The following is a 25227-nucleotide window of genomic DNA, read 5'->3' as shown; positions in this document are numbered from 1 at the left end:
TTCTAGTAGCTAAAAGGATCAATTAGTTATGAAATTCAAAATTTGAGGTCCTTATATGACAAATAGAACAATTAGCAGGGTTCATAGATAAAGATGATTAGTCATCCATGGAAATTTAATTAAAGAAAAGGATGAAATTAAAAAGTAAAAGATGAACAGATGATAAATTAATAAAATAAAAAAATATCATCGTTTTCATCATCTTTTCCAAATTATTTTTATGGAAACCCTAGATAAGAGAAAATAACTCAAACAAGCTATTTTGGCTTAATTAGGTATGAATCCTTGTCTCGTTTTTAATGACTTTTATGTTTCTGAGATCGTAATAGCTTAATCTAGCTATCTCGGGGATTAATTTGTAAAGTTATCAAAGTATTAGGGATTTATCATTGATGAATATGTATGAATTATGAAATTTATGGTAGAAAATGAAAGGTTGTTGATAGATAAACAACTTTTGTAAAGCGAATTTTGTTGAAATTGTGATTTAGGGACAAAATTGTAAATATGTAAAATTCATGGAAAATTCTAAATTTTATGAATTATATAGGCTGTAAGTGTTATATGTAAAAATCGGTTAGGCTTGGAATAAGGATTAAATTGCATAAATTTTATTTTTCGAGCCTAGGGACAAAATCGTCATTAATTGAAAGTACAGGGGCAAAATGGTAAATTTACCTAAGATGTGAATTGGATTGAATTGAATATTAATTGTATTAAATTGAGTTAAATTTACTCGTATAGATCCGGATAACTCAAATGCGAAGCTAGATCGTGGAAAAGAAAAAGTATCGGATTAGTAGATCTTGCGAACATGAACATTGGTCGAGATAAGTTCGTGTAACTAAATTGTGTATATTTATATGTTTGAATAGAAGGATGATATATGTGAATAGTGTAGTTGTTATGTACATGAAATTGATTACATATATGACAATGCCTGACAAATATTAATTCTTGTTTGAATAAATGAAATTCGATTAGATACAGAGTTCCTGAATTAGTTGTGTCCCTCCATATGTTGCAGATACACCATAGCTCAAAAGAGCATCTTGTTTTTAGCCCTCTCGAGTGTAACACCTCTTACCAATATCTGAGCCGGGAGAGGGTTCGAGGCGTTACTGGACTTAAACATAAACATTCATACAAACCGGGCCATAAAATTTGGTCCAAATCAAATTCATCCAATCACATGCATATCGTCCTTTATACAGGCCCACGAGGCCTAAAACATATGTTGAGAGTGGTTCGGGACTAAACCGAGAACTTTGGAAAACATTGGAAAATTTCTTGAAAATAGAGGCATACGCCCGTGTCCAAAGCCGTGTCCTTCACACAACCATTCACATGCCATATTTTCCATACTTTATCATTACACACTCATTCAACCAATTCATGCCTCTCACAAAATGCATCACCATAACATATAACTTAACTCATATTAGCCAACATTGATGGCCTTATACAAAGTGAGTTATCAAATATTAAAGGCCAACATTTTAGGCCAAATCAATTATGACATATAACAAAATATGATGATAGTATGGATTGATCTCTGACGATCTCTGTACCCCGAGTTAGCTTGGTGACACTATAAAAGAAGGGAAAAGAAATGGGAGTAAGCATATAGCTTAGTAAGTAGGTATGTAAATAATAAACAAATAAATCCTCAAAATATGTTTTCAAAATAATACAACTACACATAGATCCGCTATTTACTCAAGTTCAAAATAAGCTGTCTATTCGAGTCACAGTCACTAAATTATTTATATCTAGGGCTATGGAACTCCAAATTAAGATCTTCTAATTTAAACTAGGCTCGCATATATTCTTACCATAAAATTTTCAGAATTTTTGGTTTAGCTAATAAGTATAATTTATTCTTTAAAGTCACCCCTGTTTCGCTGTCTGATAGTTCCGACCCCTCTTCACTAAAAATTAATTATCTCCTCATACGGGATTCAGATGATGTTCCTATTTGTTTCTTTTGAAAATAGACTCATTTCGGATTTTAAACATATAAATTATAATTCATAATTATTTTTTTACATTTTTTAATGATTTTCCCAAATCAGAACAGGGGATTCCAAAATCATTCTGACTCTGTCTCACAAAAATTCAAATATCTCATAATATGAAATTCTTTTGCTTACATTGTTTCCTTTATATGAAAATAGACTCAAGCTTTAATTACATATCTTATTCAACCTCTATTTCGATTTCCACCATTTTTGGTGATTTTTCAAAGTCACACAACTGTTACTGTCCAAAACTGTTTCATTACTAAATTTCACACTTTCATGTTTTCTTTGTAGTAACTTTCATTGTAACACTTACTCCATATCAATCTTACCAAAGTTCGATCACATATCGAGCACATTGCTCATAAGTTTACACATATGTACCTTCACTTATTCATCACATAGTCATATTCAATCACACCTAGTCATTTCCCGTTAAACACATCGAAATAATAACGGATACCCGGTGGCCTGCACATAGTACCACCCTTGTAGTCAAAGCTACCTTCTTCACAAAGTGACATTCACATAGTACCACACTTCTGACCAAAGCTATCTTCCTTCACAAAGTGGCCTTCACATAGTACCATACTTGTAACCAAGCTATTTCTTCTCAAAGTGGCCTTCACATAGTACCACACTTGAGTCACTAGTGACATGTCACTTGTATTCTATTCTGCTCCTAATGTTCAACCGGGAAATTTCTCACTTTTCGATACTTGTCAATTTCATTCAATATTTAGCCACATTTTATAAAACATAATAAAATGTGATAACGTAAGTAAAAACGATGCATTATTTACATACAAACTTACATTGGTGCAAAATATGAAGAATTTGTAATTTAAATCATTTAATACTCACATTATTCAATTTAGTCCAAAAATCACACACGACAAAATTACATTTTCCCCTAAAGTTTCACATATTTATAATTTTGCCCCTAGGCTCGTAAGATGAAAAGCACTTATTTTTCATAAATCCTAAGCCTAGCCGATTCATATTCCCTCTTATAGCAGCTCACATTTTTTACTAAATCACATTTTCTACACATAATTTTATAACATTTACAAATAAGTCCTTTTATGCAATTTCATAAAAAAATCACTTTGTAAAAGTTGTTTATCACACCCCAAACTTTCATATTCTTCTAAAAAACAACAAAATACATGCATATCATCCATAGGTAAATTTTTAAACACAAATCATAACTCAAAATAATGGTGGAAATAGCTAAATCGAGCTACGAGGATCTCAAAAATGTAAAAAAAAATCATTAAAAACGAGGCTAGAACGAACTTACAATAGAGCTTGAAAGCTTGAAAAACCCTAGCCATGGTTTTCCCTTGTGAAATTCGGTCATGGAGTTGAAGATGAGTAAAAATTGGCTTCTAATTTTGTTTTTAATTCATTTTAATTATTAAATGACCAAAATGCCCCTAACTTAAAAATATTCTATTTCACCTATTTCATGTCCACTTTTGTCCAAAAAATTAACCAATGGTCTAATTACCATTTAAGGACCTCCAATTTAAAATTTCATAGAAATTAGACACCTTTAGCTTCTAGAACTCAAGTTTTGCACTTTTTACAATTTAGTCCTTTTGATTAAATTGAGTGCCCAAACGTCGAATTTTTGAACACAATTTTCACGAAATTATTCCGTGAAATTGTAGACCATAAAAATATAATAAAAATAAGATTTTCCTCATCAGATTTGTGGTCCCAAAACCACTATTTAGACTAGGCCCAAAATCGGGCTATTACATCGAGCTTCCCGTTAATAACTCTTCGGAGCATACCAATTGGTCGTGATCCTGCATGTGTTGTGGGCACACCGCAACACTTATGAGCGTCCCGTTATATGGCTCTTTGTGAGCTTCTTAATTAAAGGCTCTTTGTGAACTTTCCAATGTGGCTCACTTGAACTTCCCTATATATGGCTATCTGAAGCTACTCGTTAATGGCTATTCGGAGCTACCCGTTATTGGCTCGTATGAGCTTCTTGATTATGTGTAACAGCCCGATTTTGAGCCTAGTCAGAACAGTAGTTTCGGGACCACTATTTCGAGGCCAGAGAAAATTATTTTAGTATTATTTTATGTGTTATAATATAATTTTATAAGTGTATGTAAATTTTGGTAAGTTAATTTTAGCAATTTCTAGTCTAATTTCGAAAAAGGACTAAATTGCATAAAAGGTAAAAGTTGTGTTTTAATACCTAAAGGTGTTAAATTGCCTTGTATCTTAAATTGGGGGTATTTAAAGTGAAATTAGGCCATTGAAAGTGTGATGGTCGGCCATGGGAGACAAAATTACGTGAAATTTGATCACCAATTTTTACTAGTTTTATTATTAACAAATCAAAAAGAAAAAGCTATCATTTTTCTCTTCTTCTTCACCGAAATATGTAGCAAAGAAAGGGCTTTGAAGCTGGAAAATTTCAGCAACATATTTTTCTTGCTTGTAAGTGATTTTAATGTCTTTGCTTGATGATTTTTACATTTTTGGAACCCATAAAGCATGAGCTTTCATATGAGGGGTCTATTTTGCAAAATGATGAAGAGTCTAGGGTTTTGCCATGAGAGTAAATGTGTTGTTTGCTGTGTTTTTATGGAAGATTATGAGTCCTAGTTGTCTAATAAACAACTTTTGTGAAAGAAATTGCATGAAAACACCTTAAAAAGGGCTAGATTGCTAAGTTGTAAAATGAGTTGTAAATGTGTGAAATAGTTGAAATTATGAGTTGCTATAGTTATGAAAATGGTTCATCTAGACTCAAGGAGTAAAGAAATGTGATAAAAATTATTTTACGAGCCTAGGGGTAATTTGGTAATTTTGGCAAAATATAGGGGCAAAATTGTAAAAATTGCCCAAGTGTGTCAATTGACTAATTTGATCAGTACATTGTTTTAGTAAGTTGAATGTGATATTTTAGATGATGAAAATCGAGATTTGGACCTAGAACGGAAAGAAATTGATTAAGGGATAATTATGTCTTTTTTTTTCACCTTTGTGGTATCGAGGTAAGTTCATGTGTAAATAATGTAGCATAATTGTTATTTTTAAGTTATTGATGTTAAATATATGATATGCTGATTTTTATCATGAAATATATGCTTTGTGGTTATTTTCGAATAAAATGCAAGTTATGTGTATTATCTGTTAAATATAAAGTGCTACCGAGTATTGGTTTCGGTATTTTACGGAAGATGGCAAGGATATGTGTTCGAGGAAAATCCCGTTTGAACCTTAGGAATAGATTAGGATACAAGTGACATGTCACTAGGATGGTTGAGCATCCGAACTCGTTGAGTTGAGTCCGAGTTCACTTATGGATGCGAATGTTCGAACTTGTTGAGTTGAGTCCGAGTTCGTGAGATGTAACTAGGCATCCGAGCTCGTTGAGTTGAGCCCGAGTTCACTTATGGATGCGAACGCCCGAGCTCGTTGAGTTGAGTCCGATTTCACTTATAGGCGGGTTACATGGTAGCTTGGCTACATATGTGGCACTTATGTGCAAACTTTCCATGTATCCGAATTATATTACGATGTGTTCAACGGGTAAAATTCTACTCAAATGGAGGAATACTCGAGATGAAAGGGACGTATTGGTAAATGTTGTGAAATGAAAACTTTGAACAGGTATGTACTTAACCCTCAGGTTGAAAACTCGACATAACAACAATATGGTAAGATGGTAAATGAAAATGTGATATGAATGTCTCGGTGATGATTATACAAACGATGTTGTATTAATTTTGTGAACAATGATCATGAATGAGTAATTTAGCCTTGATAGATTTGAGTTACTGTAGTAGTGTAACTTTGAAAATACACTAAAAATAATGGAAAATAAGTTAGAGGCAGAATAAAATATGAGATTAAATTTTAATGAGTCTATTTTCACATGAAAGAAACAGTGGAAGAAAAAGAATTCCATATTGTGTGATATTTGAATTCTTGTGAAACAGGGTCTGAATGAATTCGAGATCCCCTGTTCTGACTTTAGAAATTCACCAAAAATTTTAAAAAAATTATTAAGAGTCATACCTTACATGCATGGATTCCATATTGAGTCTATTTTTATGGGAAATAAACGCCATGGTCGTTGGAATTTTTTACAGGGAGAAATTTGGTTTGTAGTTGACAGGGGTCAGAGTGGTCATACCCTAAAACAGGGGAGAATTTAACTAATAAACTGTACTAATTGGCCCAACCAAAAATTCTAGAAAAAAATTAGTAAGTAGAAATATGAGTCTAGTTTCAATAGAAATAGACGAGAACATTATTCAAGTCTTGTACTATGAGATAATTGAACTTTAGTACAGAAGGGTTGGAACTGTCAGACAGTGGATCAAGGGTAATTTTGAGGAATAAACTGTACTATTTGGCTTAACCAAAAATTCTGAAAATTTTATGGAAGAAAGGAAAATAAGTCTAGTTTCAGGAAAAATTAACGGAACTTAATTCGGAGTTTCGTAGCTCCAGATATAAATAATTTAGTGACCATTGCTCAGAAAGACAGCTTGTAGTGAACTTGAGAATATGTTGTAAACATTGATAAAACAAGTTAATGAGTGCTTATTGTTTTCATATGAACTTACTAAGCGAAAGCTTACCCCCCTCTTCTTTCCCATGTTTTCTAGAGTTTCCAGGTTAGCTCGGGTTGGAGGCCGTTAGAGATATTATCACACTGTCAAGCTAACGCTGTTGGTGTAGTGATTTCAAGTACTTTGAGCCTATGGCATGTATAGGAGTTTAAATATTAGAGTATGTGATATGGCTTTAACCATATGTGTTGGCCTATTTTGATTATGGGGTTGTAAATCTATTTTAATTATGCATGCATGTGCTATGGTATTATGTGATGAGTTTATAATGATTATAGTATGAATGTGGTAAAGATGTGAGTAAAATCTATGATATCTATTGCATGTGAAATTGCCATAATCATGACATGTTAGGAATGTTTAAGTACCAAATTTGCCATGTTGTATGTTATTGTATAAGTATGAGTGTATCTATTGTGAGTGTGACAAAATGGCTTGGAAAATAACCTTGTATTTGTCCAGGTTTTTGGACACGGGTTTGGGACACGAGCGTGTCCCTAGCACACGGGCGTGTGCTCTATACCCACACGGGCATATAAAGCCTTGATGCAAGAGATTTTCTAAGTTTTTCACGAGTTCTCGGTTGGGTCCCGAACCACTCCGGATGTATGTTTTGGGCCTCGTAAGCCCGTATATGGGACAGATTGTATGTGAAAATAAAAGTTTTTAATTATTTGAGATTTCATGGCCCTGTTTAGTATGGAAGTGTTAGTAAAAGTCAGGTAGCACCTCGAACCCCGTCCCGGCGTCGGATGCGAGCGAGGGGTGTTACATTATGGCTCTTATAGACTTCCCGTTATAAAGCCTGGATAAGCTTCCCATTACATGGCTCACATGAGCTTCCCGTTATATGGCTTGAGAGAGTGTTTCCTGATTATGTGCTCAAATGAGCACCCCTGAATATGAATTGACGGATTTCAGATTTGTACATTTCAAATGTACTACCTGTGTATCCATTGATATTTGTAATAAATTTAATGGGTAAAGTTCTGACATGGAATAATCTGAATTTGAAATGAATTACTATGGAAATGTACATGTTATATGGATAGATGATGTGGAAATCTTATGCATATGAAAATTTTTACATGATGAGCTCATTGTTGTTTCTTGATGTTTTCATGAATTATATGACTAATAAGTTTTCTTGAGGTTATATATATGTTTAGGCAAATTGTCAAACTTCTTTGGATGAATTTTGTATGCTTACCTTAAATGTAAATGAGTGGTAAGTTAATTTCCTGTTATGCAAACTTACTAAGCATTAAAATGCTTACTCAGTTTTATAGTACTCGAAAGCTCGTAAAGGTTGGAAGTTAGTTGGAAGTTGGTTAGAGCCACATCATGCTATCCCTTGGAATTTTCGGTATATAAAGCAAGCTAATTTTATATATAATGGCATGTATAGGTTAAATTGGCCAAATGATGGCATATAAATATTTGGTTGAAAATAGCCATTGGAATGGCTTGTAATGGATATGTCTAGATATGTGTAGCCTTATCATGTTTGGTATGTGTTTGAGATGGTTAAATGATGGAAAGCTTATAGATATATTGATGGTTAGTTTGAGTTAACATATTTGGTAAAATTTGCAAATAAGTGAAATTGGTTAATTTAACAAGCACGAATACTTAGGACATGTGATAATATGTCATGTATAAATCTTGGACTTGGCTTGGTTTAAATGTTTTGAATTGGCTTGGAAATGTGTTAAAGTGTTAATGTAAGTGTAAGGCAAAATTAGGTGAGAAATAAGGCTTGAAAATGGCCTTATTTTGTCCACACGGGCAGAGACACGGGCGTGTGGCACACGACCTAGCATATGGGTGTGTATCTTGGTCGTGTGTCCCCTGTATATTTAAAATTCAAAACAAAATGTTCAGGATTTTTCACATTGCCTGGCACATAGGTGTGTGGCTTGGCCGTGTGACCCCTACATCTACACACGGTCTAACACACGGACGTGTGACTTGGCCGTGTGACCAAGTCAGAGAGTTACACAGGTATAGATACGGGCTGGGACACGACCATGTGCCCTATTTTGAATGCCCATACGGCCTGAGTCATAGGAGTGTTTCTTGGCCGTGTGAGCCATACGGCCTGGCCACACAGGCATGTGTCCCCTGTGTAACACCCCCACGCCCGAAACCGTTACCGGAGTCAAGCTTGAGGTGTTACTAAACTTATCTTACCTTTTAAACAACTCTAAACCACTTATTTTAATTTTCGGAATAAACTATTTTTCTGTGTCATGGTTGGTTAAAAATTCATTTCTCGAGTTTCAAAACTCGAAATTAAGATCCGTAAATTTTTCCTGAAACTAGACTTATATATCTATCTACTAATTTTTTTCTAGAATTTTTGATTTAGCCAATTAGTACAATTTATTAGTTAAAGTTACCATTGTTTCAGAATTTGACTGCACTGGCCTCTACTTACTACGAACCACTTCTCTCTCTGTACAAAAATCATATGACTATACTGTTTGTTTCTATTAAAACTAGATTCAATAAGGATTCTAACCATATAAATTAAACCATCTAATTATTTTTGTAAAATTTATGGTGAACTTCTACAGTTGGAACAGGGGATCCAAAAATCGCTCTGGCCCTATTTTACGAAAACTCAGATACCCTATAAAATACAAAACCTTTACCTATTTTGCTTATTCCATATGAAAATAGACACAACAAGCTTTAATTTCATATATTATTCACCATCAACCCATGTCTCTACAATTTCTTGCGATTTTTCAAAATCCTGTTATTTCTGATACTTGAATCTGTTTTTAACTTACTTTCACATTTTTCTTGGTTTTCATGTGATAGTTACTACTTAATCATACATACTATTAAACATGTATATCATCAGCCACTCTATTAGCTAATCACTGGCAAGTATTTACACATCATTCATTGATCATATCATATCAAAAGAAACCAAGTTCCTATACATGCCATACACAAAACGAAACGTCTAACTATACCAATGTGATTTCTTCGATAGTGTGATCGGGTCTCCGACGTTTCCTTCGATCCCTGAGTGGCTTGATAAAAAATCGATACAAAATGTGACTAAACTTTACAATTTAGTCCTTTACTTTTTCTTCTCCCCGATCTACTCCCGAATTTCGCTCTTCTTGATTATGGAGCTTGAAAGCTTGAAACAAACCCTAGCTATGGAGAACCCTTGAAATTTTGTGCTAATGAAGAAGATGATGAATTTTGTGTTATTTTTTCCTTTTTATTTCATTCAATGTCCAAATGACCAAAATGCCCTTCCTTATTAAACTTTCAAAAATTCCATCCATGTCCTATTTTGTCCATGAACTTAGAAATTGGTCAAATTGTTATTTAAACCCTCCTAATTAATATTCCAAAGCAATTTCATACTAAAAACTTCTAGAATGCAAGTTTTGCAAATTATTCGATTTAGTCCCTAATCTCAACTTAAGCACTTTATGCATAGAATTTCATCACGAAATTTTCACACAATCATGCAATCATATCATGAACCTCAAAATAATAATAAAATAAATTTTTCTACCTCGGATTTGTGGTTTCGCAACCACTGTTCCGTTTAGGCCCTATTTCGGGATGTTACATTTCTCCCCTCTTTAGGGATTTTCGTCCCCGAAAATCTTTCCTGTGAAGAGATTTGGGTACTGTTTTCGCATAGCCTTTTCGGGTTCCTATGTAGCCTCGTCTACCCCATGTCTATTCCATAGTACTTTCACAAGTGCAATACTTTTGTTCCTTAATTGCTTTATCTACTAATACATGCTTGCCTAATGGATTCGATACTTTAATCACAAATTCTGTAAATTCTATAGGCATACTTGTACTAGACATCAATTTCTTGCAAACATATGAATGAGTTGAACCCGGATCAATCAAAGCAATGACATTAATACCATATAGAGAAAATATACCCGTAATCACATCGGGGAAGGATGCCTCTTCGCGTGCACGAATAGCATAAGTCCTTGCAGGGGCTCTAACATCTGGTCTCACAGCCGAATCTTTTGAGGTACCTCTGTTACTTGTTCCTACTCCCGGTTGCCTCGATGATCTGCCTCTAGTAGGAGCATTTCTGGATCTAGCACTCTATGTTCTCTCGATTAGCCACCTCTGGACATTCTCGTACAAAATGATCTGGAGCACCGCATTTATAACAAACATTTTCGCCTGCCCGACAAGGACCATAATGAAGTCTACCACACCGTGAACACCCTGATCTACCCTGTCCAACATTACCTACACTCGCAGTCGAGGTGTTCTGAGCCTTCGAATCCTTAAATCTGTTGCCTCTATTCTGACTAGAATACCCGACTGAGAAACTAGATCTGGTAGAAAACTCCTTTGGTCTTTTGGATGTAGCCTGGAATGACCTGCTCATCTGTCTTTTCTTTGTATCTTGTGTCTGTAACGTCCCCTAACCCTATACCGTCGTCGAAACAGGGTTACGAAACATTACCAGTCAGTACAGTCCAATTTCAGTCATTAATTAAAATAAATATTCATACTCATCCTAGTTTTAAGATGTCGTCCCTTTAATGGGCCCTCGCGGTCCAATATGGACAGTAAATTCAATTTGGAACTAATTTAGAATCAATACGATTTTTTTTTTATATTTCAAAATTCATACTATATACCGTTGCCAACCATAATTTACTTAGTTCATCAATACTTTTACAACTTAAATGACTCTCATTAAACATCCTAGGTACATGCCATTATCAATACTCAACATACTTTACCTCATTGAATTCGGGATCGGCCTGGAATTCTGATTCGACAGTTTAGCCTTAACTTAACCTGCGCACGGAAACAAACCGTACGCTGAGTATACACTCAGTGGTATTTCTATAATCCGAACACTTGATAATATAACAATTAAACTTAAAATCACAATAACAAATATAACTATTCATTTATTTATTTTATAGATAAGTTTTATTTACTTACCATAAAAATTCTATACAAGCCATATAACAAACACAACAACATATTTGCTCAGTTCTTTTCATTTGCTTACCGTATAAATTCTTTACAATATATTCACAATTCATTTGTATTCACACTTTACTTCTTAACAATATACCATTTTAATTCATTCTAACATCAATCATCATCCATTTGAACTTCACTCATTTCATGAACCTTTTGGTTCATGTTTTCAATCTCATATCTCAATTTCAATTCTCAATTCAATTTTTCATTTCATTCCAATAACTCAATCAATCAAATTCACTCGATTTATCTTTTCACTTATTTACCCCTATTAATAAGACTCGGACTCTGATAGATACGTGGATTCCTCCCAAACACACCAGAATACCCAACCCAAACACACCAGAATATCCAACCCAAACACACCCGGAATATTATAAATCCTCCATAACACACCAATATATCATAGCCTCCCAAACACACCAATAAGACATTAAATGCCTCTTCAGATAAACTGAAGGATATAATAACAGAAACATCTTCTCGGTCGAACTACAAATCTCCTCATCACATCATAAATCCAATGGCATGCCATTTGTATCCAATCTGGTCCGATACTGTTAATAGGGTATTCGATTCACTTTCTCAATTTAATAAATCTTTCATCAATATACCATTCTAATAATCACATATATTCACACATTTTCATAATTTCATATATTTTCATTCAATTCAACAAATATATTTCAATTATTCACATTAATTCATAATTCAATACAACTCAATTCACTTTTCAATATCAAATATTCAATTATCACAAATCTCATATATTCATATCAATTCCCTCATATTCCAATCAATATAATTTTTCAATATAACATTCATTCAATATTCAAATTTTTACATAAATCATATATATAATATATATTTCAATCAATATAAATTCAATCAAAATGATTTCAATCAATATAAATTTGATAAATTCATCACATACCAAAATCAATCCATTTCGATTGTAAAACATCATAATTCTAACACTAACAATTTTCATATGTATATAAATATAACAAATAATGACTGAGTTTGGATTATAGAAATACAAACCGTAATTTTTGAGCTAACTCCCGTCGACTTTGTCTTGTCCTTAGCCGAGATTTTCGGTACCACATTGACTACGAAATTAATACAATTCATAATCTTGAGTTACAGAATTCTAAATTAAGATCCGTTAATTTTTCCTGAAACTAGACTCACAAATCTTCTTACCATAAAATTTTTAGAATTTTTGGTTTAGCCATTAAGTACAGTTTATTCTTTAAATTCACCCCTATTCTGCCATTCTTCACTAAAAATTAATTATCTCACAGTACAGAACTCAGATAATATTCCCGTTGATTTCTCCTAAAAATAGACTCATTAGGGATTCTAAAAATATAACTTTAACCCTCTAATTATTTTTCTCCAATTTTTGGTGATTTTCCAAATTCAGAACAGGGGAACCCGAATTCATTCTGACCTTGTCTCACAAAATTCATTATATCTCATAATTTACAATTCAATTGCTTAAACCGTTTCTTTTATAAGAAACTAGACTCAATAAGATTTAATTCCATATTTTATTCATCCTCTAATTCAATTTCTACAATTTTTGGTGATTTTTCAAACTTAGACTACTGCTGCTGTCCAAAATAGTCTTAGTACAAAATGTTGATTTTCTACTTTTAATTTCAATTTAATCCTAACTAAATTCACTTAATTTTCTATCTTAATTCATACTTTATTTCTACTCAATTTTTAACCAAACTTAGACATAATTATCTATTTTTCATCATAAAACCATAATTTCGAAATTCTTTCAATTTAGTCCTTAAAGCATAAAACTTATGAATCACTTTACAATTCAATCCTTATTTCATTTCTAACTTGAATTTCTATCAATTTAGCCTTTAATTCATCATTTTACTCAACATGAACAATATTTATAAATCTAATAACTTTCAAAATATCAACTTAATTTCATCAAAACTTTGTTCTAAAGCTTTTAAAACATCAAAATTAAGTAAAAAGGGCTAAATTGACATACCTATTAAAGTTTAAAGCTTCAAAACCTTGATTTTCCCTTTTCTCTCTTTCTTTCTTTCTTTCCTTTCTTTCTCACCTGTTCTTCTCTGTTTCGTTTGCTTTGTTTTTCTTTTTCATTTCTTTTTTTTCATTTATTTCTTTATTTTATTTCTTTATTTTATTATTAAACTATTATAATATTTATTATTTATACATGTGTATATTTATTAATACAAATGTATTAATTTTTCACCTTACACTTGTCATAACTTTTATTTAATTAATTAATTAATATAAAATATTAATATAATATATTTTAATTATTATTATTTTACTTATATAATAAGTAAATACACATGTATAATACATGTGTACCATTTATATTTGTATACATTTAACTTATTTTAACCATACATTTGTCACCCCTTTTTGGCTTATTTCTTATTTAGTCCCTTCACTTTTCTTTATTCTATAATTAAACTTTCACACTTAATTCAATTTAATCATTTCCACTAATTACTCTTAATTAAGCTAAATTTACTTAATTAAAGTCTAATTAACCATTCAATTGACTTCGTAAATATTTTTAATAAATATTTACGAATCTATTTTTTTAGAAATGGAGACCCGAAAATTCACTTTCCCGATAACCGTAAAATTTGGGTCATTACAATTCTCCCCCTCTTTAATGAATTTCGTCCTCGAAATTTACCTGAAAAGAGGTAGGGGTATAAAAGTCTCACTGTTTCTTTCAGTTCCCATATTGCTTCATCAATATTGTAACTTCACATTGCAATCTAGTATCTCAATCGGTTCTTCTTCTTCATACAATGAATCAATTTAAATTTCAATATCCCTTGTCAAGCTAACATATAAGAGATTTGACCTACATTTTCTGAGCATCACAAATTTTGTGTAGCTTCGGAGGTGAAACCAATCAATTCATTACCGACTAACTCTTTCTATTCTTTCTATAATTTCAGGTACCCAAGCAGAACGAGAATCCGACCTCTCTTTTTCAATCTCTTCCATTCTTATTCAATTTCACAAATCAAACAGCCTTGTATTTTTATTTTCTCACCATATTCAATCAGATACTGTGAAGTTTTACATTTCAACATATAGAGCTTCATGCAGTGCGGTAAACTATTATTACATACCTCAAACTTCTTATATTTGTTCTAGAGTCAAAATATAAACCATGTATTTAATCAGAAATAATAAAAATTACCATACCATGAATCTAACGATCTCAAAAACCCATATTTCAGACAGTTCTTAAGTAAGAAATTTATTCATACCAGAACAAAATATGCAGACTTCACCATACCTTTGATGATCATTCAAATATCATCTTTCTTTTCGCAGATAGAGATGATTTCAATCCAAACCCATATAAATTCTATTCCATTTCCATTCTATTATCATCATTAGTTGTAACAGTTCTGAAGGTATCTGTATCTGATATAAACATTTATATACAAGTTCAAACTACTGCTTTTCATTCCAAGTCATCACCACATTTGCTTCGAATCACAGTACAACTTATTTCTTCCAAAATGCATAGACATGTTACTACTATAAATTTCATATAAAAATCTTCTGTATAAGTTTCTGAATTCTTTGGTACAGCTTCTATCTCTACATAACAGGCAATCATTAGATTCAATCTGAAATATTTAATCAAAGGTCATTTGTATACTATACCCATTTAACCGATAACTTGTTATCACATTTTTGAACTTTGCAGACCTGTTTTAAACAAGTCAGTTTAACTTTTATCTCAACTACACTTGAGCCATCATCAAGTAATAATACCCCCACGCCCGAAACCGTTCCGAGAACCGACTTTCAAAACATCAACTTAATTTCATCAAAATCTTATTCCAAAGCTTCTAAAACATCAAAATTAAGTAAAAATGGCTAAACTGACTTACCTATTAAACTTCCAAGCTTCACACCTTAAATTTTCCCTTTTCTTCTTTCTTTTTTCTTTTTCTTTCTTTCCTTCCCCTGCTCTCTGTTTCGTTTGCTTTTTTTCTTCATTTTTATCCTTTTTTTCTTTCTTTATTTCTTTATATATATATATATATACACATATGTATTTATACTTAAATAATAAGTATTATTTATTTATTCATGTGTATATTATTAGTTCATTTGTATTCATTTATAATCATACATTTGTCATTGTTTAATATTTTTATCATATAAAATCTTATAATATAATTATTTAATTAATAAATATCTTTTATAAAATAATAAATATTTATTTAATATCTAATACATGTATTACAAATGTATGTATTTTTATCCATACACTGGTATATTTTATTTACTATACATTTGTCTTTATACTAATTTATTTATCATATAAATATCTTATAATATAATTATAATAAATTAATTTAATATCATTTATTACTAATAAATATATATTATAATTAAAATCTAAGTAAAAATATTAGATTTTTACTTTATATGCCGCCTCACTTATGCTAAATGGCATAATTGCCATTTTGGTCCTTTTTATTTTCTTTTAATCTATAATTAAACTTTCACACTTTATTCAATTTAATCTTTTTATCCAATTATCCTTAATTAAGCTAAATTCACTTAATTAAACTATAATTGACCACTCAATTAACTTTTTAAATATTTTTGATAAATATTTACGGATCTATTTTTTTTAGTAACGGAGACTCGAAAATATACTTTTTCGATAACCGTAAAATTCGGGTTATTACAGACCATGTATATGTAACACATTATTTAATTAATTACTTTTAAAAAATAGTGGTTAATTAAAAAGTTGTTTGTGTGTTAAGAAAAAGTCTAAAAACATTTTTTATTTTTTTCTAAGCCGTTTGCTTCCTATCTTTTGTTTTACTCAGCGGCGGTGCTAGCCTTCGGGCTGGTTATCACTCGTCTTTTTCCTCTCCCGTTAACCTTTCCTTCTTTATTCTTCTCATTTACTGCACATGTCTTTTCTCTTTTCAGTTTGTAGATATATTTTGTGATGGACAAATGATGGTGCTTGTTTTTCACTAAAACTCCACCGGCCACCAATAGTTTTTCTTAGAAAGTCGGTGACTTTTCGTCAACTTCTTAATTTGTTTTTGTTTTGAGAGTATTTTAGAATAATAAATGATTTCACCTGTCGATTTAGATTCGTGTTGTCTAAAGTTTTATATTTTTTTTGCTTTTCCATGGTTTAATAAGTTTTCAGTTTTAGAAGTTTTTGTCTGCTCTTGTAGCATGTTTTTTAGTCTTGCTTATGCATGTAATAGTAGCTTTACAAGTGATTTTAGGGATGATTTTATTGCCGTCCTCTCTAGTTTGGTAAATGCTCAATTCTTTTGTCAATTTTTGCTCACCATTTTAGACCATTCGAGCCTAATTTCCTTATCGTATTAAGTGCTTGTAATCACATTAGATATGTCGTACTTAAGTTATGATAAAGCTATTTGTCAATGTGTCATAATGTTCTATTGATGCTGAGGCTAAAACCTTTGTTATGTTGATGGAGCTTGTCCTTCACCATCTACGATGAATGTTTGCTGTTTTTTTCTTTGAATTATATTGTTTTATTCATTAAATGAATTAATTTACCTTTCAAAAAAAAGTTACTTGTAAAATAATTATTATTTTATTTAAATAAATAATAAATATGTAATAATAATATTTGTAATTTGAGATAAGTCAAGTTGGAACCCTAAATGCTTTAATTATATAAATAATAATTAGCAAGTGATAAAGACTTTGACTTGCGAAGTTTATGTCACTTGTCACACGTATGAAAGGTCATCCCCAATGATCAGGATCTCCTGTATGCATGCATGTAACACCAACTCAACAAACAAAGCCAAAGGGTTTTGGGGCAAAGGGCTTCCATTACCGTTGATTTATTGCTTGATGGCACTGTTTTGGATTTTGAATCTTTTAATTTATTTCATTACTTTTTCAACCTTGCCACATGGCTTTTCTGACTCAGCATATCCTCGTCTTTTTCTTCTTTTCGTCTTTACCTTCTTTTTCTTCTTTTCGGCAATGCCATTTCAATCTTAACTTTTTTTTCTTTTAATCATTTACTACCATTTATATAAGTGCCCCCCATTCCCCCTCTACTTCCTCAAAAGCAAAAGTATATTAAAAAAATGCAGGTCCTGATTGATTTGAGGTATACATTCCCTCCACTGCTGAATCTGATATGGTTTTTTCTATTTGTAGCATCCGAAAATGAACCTTCATTTGATCTACTTGCTGGTGCCCTCATTGGCCATCAGGTTTCAACCATGATGCTTGGGTTCTTATCCTTGTTTGTTGCCATTATATTAATGGTAATCTTCCTCTTCTTCTCTGTTGAATTCCCTCTCACTCCCCATTCTATTAGCTTGAAAGCTCGAGGTTTCTCCATTGCCTTGTTCATTTCACTCCTTGCCTCCATCTTTTTCCCCCCTTTAAGCTTCTGGGTTACCTATTTATTCATCATTCTCACAGTTCCTTGGCACAACCGACTGTTCCATCAATTTATACGCTTTATACGATACTTTTCTCTCACAATTCAATCCATTCCCACCATTGTTATCAACACTACGCAGAATAACGTCCATGAAAACACTACAGGAAAATAGGGCTTTAGCGGCGTTTTTAGCGGCGTTTTATCAAAAAACACCGTAAAAATTGTAAAACACATAGCAATAGCGGCGTTTTACCAAAAACGCCACTAAAAATATAGCAATAGCAGCGTTTTTACCAAAAACGCCGTGAAAAATAGAGCATTAGCGATGCTTTTGGAAAAACGCCGCCAAAAACCAGAGCATTAGTGGCGCTTTTGGCAAAGCGCCGCTAAAAACCAGAGCATTAGCGGCGCTTTTCGTAAAGCGCCGCTAAAAACCAGAGCATTAGCGGCGCTTTTGGCAAAACGCCGCTAAAAACCAGAGCATTAGTGGCGCTTTTGGAAAAACGCCGCTAAAAGTCATATAACCCTTAAACCCAAAAAAATCATAAACACTAATCTATAACCCCTAAAACAATAATTATTAAAATTTATGGTTATACAATATATGAAATATTTTCTTATATAATCGTAAAAGAGATAGTATTGAATTTAAAATATCGAATTAATTATCATTATAGTTTATGGTTTATGGTTTAATATATATGGTTTAGGGTTTATGGTTTATGAGTTAACTATGGTTTAAGATATATGGTTTAGGGTTTAAGGTTTAGGAGTTAACTAGTATTTGAAGGTTTATGATGAATTGTGGGTTTAGGGATTATGATTTAAGGTTTAGGGGTTAGGGGTTAGGGTTGGAGTTTAAGGTGTAAGGGTTTGGGGTTAAGGGTTAAGGGTTTAGGGTTTAGTGTTTATGGGATAGGAGTTAAGAGGTTTAGGGTTTAGATTAATTAGTATTTTTTAATTTATATATTAAATGATTTCTTATATAATTGTAAAAGAGATAATCTTAATTTAAATATATTAAACAATTGAGAAGTGGACAAATGTACACATTCAAGTGAACATGAAACAATAAAGGAAAACAAAATTGAAGTGCAAAAAAAATGAATATATAGAAATACCATTGTAAGATTAATACAGTGAAACAAGGAATAAATTATGTGCAATATTTTTGTATATTTTAGTACCATCATTATTTTTGTATAAGATATATTTTTTTATTCTAATAATATCTTAAAAACACAAATCTTGTATTATGTATAATTTATTGCACCTATCCTTTACACTTATTAAATTTTAAAAATTTATACAACAATTCTAAAATTTTAGCTTTAGCGATTTAATATTCATAATATTGTAGCTCAAATTATGTATGTGCCCGTATATCAATTGTGAATCCTTCTATACTATTGTACTAATAATATATATTAATGTATTATGTGCCTGTATATTAATGTTAATGTATTACTGTAATATGTAGCTCAAATTGTCAATCCGTCTATATTATTGTACTAATAATATATATTAATGTAATATTGAAGAGTTAATTGATTAAAAATAATAAATGCAAGTACAAAAAAGAGCAAGGTACGGAGGGGTACAAAAAAGATTCAAAATTGCTAACAACGAGATTTGAACCCAGGTACTAAGGTAAAGAGCAAGCAAACTTAACCAACTAAGCTAAATTAACTCATTATTATATTATAGGAGTATTATTATTATCTTAATTATATTACGTTACGCTCTAATGATTTATCGGACCTATTCCATACACATGTCAAATTAAAAAAAATAATACAATAATTCTGTAAAAAAAATCCGATGTTTACTTCAAATAAGTAAGGAAAATAATGATTTGAATGTTTTAAAATTGAATTTTAAACCGAAAATATCAAAATTTAGAGGGGAAAAAAATCTTTTTTGACAAAAAGTGCGGCAAACCACCTTTGGCAGTTTGTCAGCGCGTAGATCTCGAAAAGTTATTCGAAATCAAGAAAAAAATCATCTCAATCGGACAATCGAGCGAAAAGTTATGGCCTTTCAAAGTTTTCGAAGCTAAAATACATAAACTGTTGATGAATTACTAATTCAAAACTCACCGTTTCAATTGTTCCTACCACGCACCGTTTCAATTGTTTCCACCACGCACCGTTTCAATTGATTTTACAGATCCCGCCTCTAATCCTCCCAAAATTTGACATCCCTCCAACTCTACACAACGATTCAAAATGTTTTCCTTTTTCTTTTATTTTTCATTCTTTTCTGTTTATCAATTTCCTTTGTAGGATTTTATGTTACCTTATTTCTGCTATTTCATTCCTTTAAGCTGTTTCTATATGAGATTTTCTTAAGATTCATAAGTGTTTCTATACGTAAAGTCAGTGGCTTGCCCTTTTCCCAAGTTTTCCCCCAAAATAAAACTCTTGCTCTCTTGCTCTTTCTCCACCGTCCGAAAGCGCTTAAGGTTAGTCTTTCTTCTTCTTTTTTAAATTTATTTGTTTGCTTCGTCAATGTTCTTGTTTCGGTCTGTAATGATGCTCGAATCTCTTTTGAAATTTAAGCAACCGTCCACTGAAAGAAGGTTTCACACTGTCGCTTCCGACTTGAAAATGGCGGTTGATTTATCTATATTTCTGCTCCATTACATGATCGGGAACTTAAGGGTTCCTGCTTTAGGGTTTTTCTATCGTTTAATTTTGGGATAATTGATGAGTATGTTTAAGGGATGAGAGAAAAGAATTTGAAAGAAACAAGGAAGATCAATATCTATTTAATATATTTAATTCTAAGCTGTCCGACTAAGAATGTTTTATGGTCTTTTTTCTTCTTAATTTTAGTTTCCCATGATCTCTGATTTTAATTTTTCAGGAAAGAAAGTAATGTTCTTTTTTTATTCCATTGTTCATAGATTTAGGGTTAATTTCCGTACAGCTGGAAAGATTTACAGTTTTAATTGAGAATTAGAAGTCTGGGCTTGTAAGTGATATTTCTTTACACCTTCATACTTTAGATCGTAGGTAGAAATAATGTGCTTGATGAAGATGAGTTAAATTTAAGGTCTATTGAGAACTGCTTTGATTTGGAATGGATAGATGCTACTCGGAACTGGCGGTCTGGTTAAATATATCTGCAGTATCTTACTAGATACTATCACTGCGTACTGTTCACTGTTATCGTACTGCGGAGGGTCTTATGACTCTTTTTCCTATTTTTTTCTGCAGAGCCGGTATTATAGATCTCCTGAAGTTCTTCTTGGATATCAGCATCCTTTTGACATGAATTTGTAGCCTTCTTTTTTATTTATTGGTTTTGCTTACTGCCTTTGTCTTTTGGTGGATCATGCTGGTATGGACTTGAACTTCAGTGGAATAACTTCAGCAGAACATTGTTTGATCAATTGAATCCTGAGGTTTAAAATGACCTTTGAAGTTTATTCCACAGAAGTTCTAGTCCAGCACTCTATATTAGTCACATCTTCTGTGGATTAAACCTTGAAAGGTTTATCTTTGTATTTCTATATGAAGATCTTTTTGGAGCAATGACGTAGAAGATTCATATTGCTTTTCTTTTTAGCATGCTGCTACTACCTAAATTAGTCATGTTTCAAGCCTTTGGCAGTAATAATTAGAAAATGCCTATTTAAAATATTCAGTTCTTGTGATTCATTATTGTCTTTGATGATTATATTCCCTAATTCTGATTTTTGTCTTTAGTCTTGATCGTTAGTTCTAGTTTGAACCTTGACCACTTGATTAGATATACAATAGCTATTGACATGTGGTCCTTTGGCTGCATAGTTGCTGAACTCTTTCTTGGGCTGCCATTATTCCCAGGTGCTTCAGAATTTGATCTTCTAAGGCGAATGGTTGAAATTCTTGGGTATGCCTCTTGCTTTGATGGTCATACATATCTCTGGCTAACAATTTGTCAATATTTCTAGGCATCATTTTCTTGCGACTGATTTTATGTATAGCTTTTCTTTGGTTGATCTTATAACCGAGCAGATCTTATTGTGTCCAAATAGGAGAATTTCACTTATCATTAAATAAGTGCATGCAATTATCAAATTTCATACTCACTCTGTCTCTTATTTTTTTGTCTATCTTAGAAATTCCAGGATTCAAGGCAGTGTGTATCTAATGCTTTGACAAGTTTGTAGGCATTCATACTAAAAATTTCCCTTATGCTAAACAAAAATGTATAAGGAAAGAGAAACAAAAATTTGCATTGATTTTTCAGATCACTAATGTTTTTTCAACATCACAAATTGAAAGTTCAGTCTACCTCTCTCTCTTCAGTTTCTTTTGTTCTACATAAAAGTATCATTATGACAAGTCAGATCCTCTAAGATGATTCCTCTATTGAATTGGCAAGATAGGCATTAATACTTATGAACGAGATCTGTGCCTTATAAGGGGTGAGTTAATGCTGCATTTTAGGATCAACGTGAATAATTTATTTCTTGTATATAAGAACCTTGAAGGATGTGCTAGAATTTTCAATGTCCTTAAGGCTCTGCTTGGTATGGAGGATGGAAAAGAGTGAGGAATGCTTAAGGTACAAAGTAAGAATATGGTTATGAATCTTAACCAATGAAATTTATGAAAACAAAATAAAATTTTGTCCAAAATAAAATTTTCATGCTTACGAAAACAAGTAAATAGAGAAAATTCCAATGAAATATGCTTTTTACTGAAATTGCATTAGAACTTCTACTAATATGTGCTCATCTAGCTGAGTTAATTCATAAAAGTTCAAAATATCTTTAAGACCCTTCCTACTTGATTTTCTTGAACTATGTTTGATCAGTTGCTGTTTCTTAGTTGTTCTGCTATTTTCTTGCATTCAATATAAATATTATGCTGCTTATTATTTTCTTATTCTTCATGCGTACTTCTTTTTGAAGGGTTTTGTACAAACTTTCATTTCCATCTTGTTTTAACTTATCCTAAACCAACCTGGTTACATTTAGATATAATTAAAATTTGTTTTTAGCACTCATTAGTCATTTCTCATTCAGTTAGTCATATCTTTGCACTTGTTACGAACAGCCTTTTATATGTGGTTTTCATGTAGAGAGCAGCCCCCTGATTATGTTCTAAAGGAGGCAAAGGCAAAAAACACAAGTAAGTTCTTCAAGTGCGTCGGGAGAATCCTATAGGGAATAGTGAAGTTTGTGGCAGAAGTGCTTACCAAGTATTAATAGAAGAAGAATATGAAGCCGTAAGAAATTTCTAGTGACTAGTTCTTGTTCATTTACATGTTGCATCTCTTGTCAAGTTTTTCATCTGATATAATTGTTGCTTGTTTCTGTTCAGAGGGAGTTAAAAAAACCGTTGATTGGAAAAGAGTATTTCAATCATAAGAATCTTGAAGCAGTAGTTACATGCTATCCTTACCTGAAAAACTTGCCTAAAGAAGATATCATTAAAGGTTAGCATCTAACTTCAACATTGAATGTACAGCTTGGAGTGGTGAGAAAATTTTTCTAGTGTGTAGTCTGTGGATAACTTACTAAAGCTGCTGCATAATAAATCTATCACAGAGAGTCAGATACGATTGGCTTTGATTGATTTCTTGAGGGGACTAGTTGAGTTTGATCCGGCAAAACGGTGGTCACCTTTCCAGGTAGTTGAAATTTCCCATGAGCACTTCTTATCATGCTATTCCAACTAAGTATGAAGAAACATAAGAGCTTTAACATCATTGTGCAGGCTTCCAAACACCCTTTTGTTACCGGGGAACCTTTCACACGCCCATATAGGCCTCCCCCTGAGACCCATCACTTGGTAAGGGACTTACGCATGCAGCTCTGCAATTGAAGAAGATTGAACCTTATGTCATAAATCATAGATTTCTATTTGTATTTTGTTAGATTTCTGGTGTAGTATGATAAGTGAGGTATTTGTTTGGCGGGATGTATTTATATCATAGATTATTCTTCTTCTCAATTTTTGATAATGAATTTTAATTTTTTATATTTTTCAGGACTTTTACAATAATTTATAATATATATTTTTAAATTTTTATGACCTTTAGCGGCGTTTGTGGGAAAAGCGCCGCTAAAGGTCCCGACCTTTAGCGGCGTTTTTTCAAATAAACGCCGCAAAATTTAGCGGCGCCATCTATAGAGGCGTTTTTTGCGGCGCTTGCAAAAACGCTGCGAATAGTTTTAATGGCGCTTAAAAGCGCCGCTAAAGGCCTAAAAAAACGCCGCTAAAAGTCAATTTTGCTGTAGTGAAACCCAGCACAAGCTCCTCCTTCTCAGGTCTTTGAGCTCGAAGTTTGAACTGTAGCATTGAAGGGAAATGTTAGCCCTTAAAGGGGGCACGTAAAGTTCTCAACTTCACTGCATGTAGTTGATAAAAGAATGACTATGAAATAATTTTGAAAACACTAGACATATATATACCAAGCAAAAGAAATCACGCTATTGTTTCTTTATCTGTTTTGGAAACTTTTTCATCCCTACATATGTATTATAGATACTTGTGGAATCTTTGGCAGCCACCAGGAATTCTTTTTCAAATATTATGACTTTATATTATATATGATGTCTAATAATAACTAATAATAATTGTGGGTCTTGGTCGAAATAATACAATTGGGATTATGAGAAGTTTGATTTTTCAAATTCGAGTTTCAATATGTGTAAATATAAAGAGGAATATAAATATTGTGCATGAGTTCTTCATTAAATTATTTTAATTTAGATCTGAATATATTTCGATTATTTGTCTAATTCTAATGGTACTGATTAATTCAAATCATAATTATTCTAATATATATTATTTGTGATAGTACATGTATCAAATATTTACCTAAATAGGCTTAAATTGAGCCTCAAACATTTTGATGAATCCAAATTTAGACATTGATTTCATAATTGGATCATATTGATTGGATCAAGAACTAATTGGAGTATCAGTCTAGAGAGAAGATTAAATCAATTGACCTATAAATCGATACGAATTGGTTGAATCAACAATTGAATTAATTTTCTTTATTTTAAAATTTTTTATGCATTTTAAATAATTTATTTGATCAAGAACTGGTTTAATCACCGATAACCTAACTGATTTAATCACCGATTTGATTCTGAAAACGAAAAACCCAA

The 25227-nt window shown here is 32.0% G+C and overlaps 1 long non-coding RNA gene across 2 annotated transcripts; it reads left to right on the top strand.

Moving 5' to 3' along the window:
- Positions 1-21872: 21872 nt before the first annotated feature.
- LOC107937565 (uncharacterized) lies at positions 21873-24090 on the top strand. 2 transcript variants are annotated; one of them, XR_005927168.1, is made up of 5 exons: positions 21873-21989; positions 23194-23333; positions 23429-23543; positions 23656-23738; positions 23825-24090. It is a non-coding gene; the product is annotated as an uncharacterized lncRNA (long non-coding RNA). The 2 variants fall into 2 exon arrangements; XR_001694709.2 differs by having other exon boundaries at positions 23187-23333.
- The last annotated feature ends 1137 nt before the right edge of the window (positions 24091-25227 follow it).

Source organism: Gossypium hirsutum, chromosome A05 (genome assembly GCF_007990345.1).
Source record: "Gossypium hirsutum isolate 1008001.06 chromosome A05, Gossypium_hirsutum_v2.1, whole genome shotgun sequence".
In the NCBI taxonomy this organism is placed as follows: Eukaryota; Viridiplantae; Streptophyta; class Magnoliopsida; order Malvales; family Malvaceae; genus Gossypium; species Gossypium hirsutum.
This window is presented reverse-complemented; position numbering and strand designations above follow the sequence as displayed.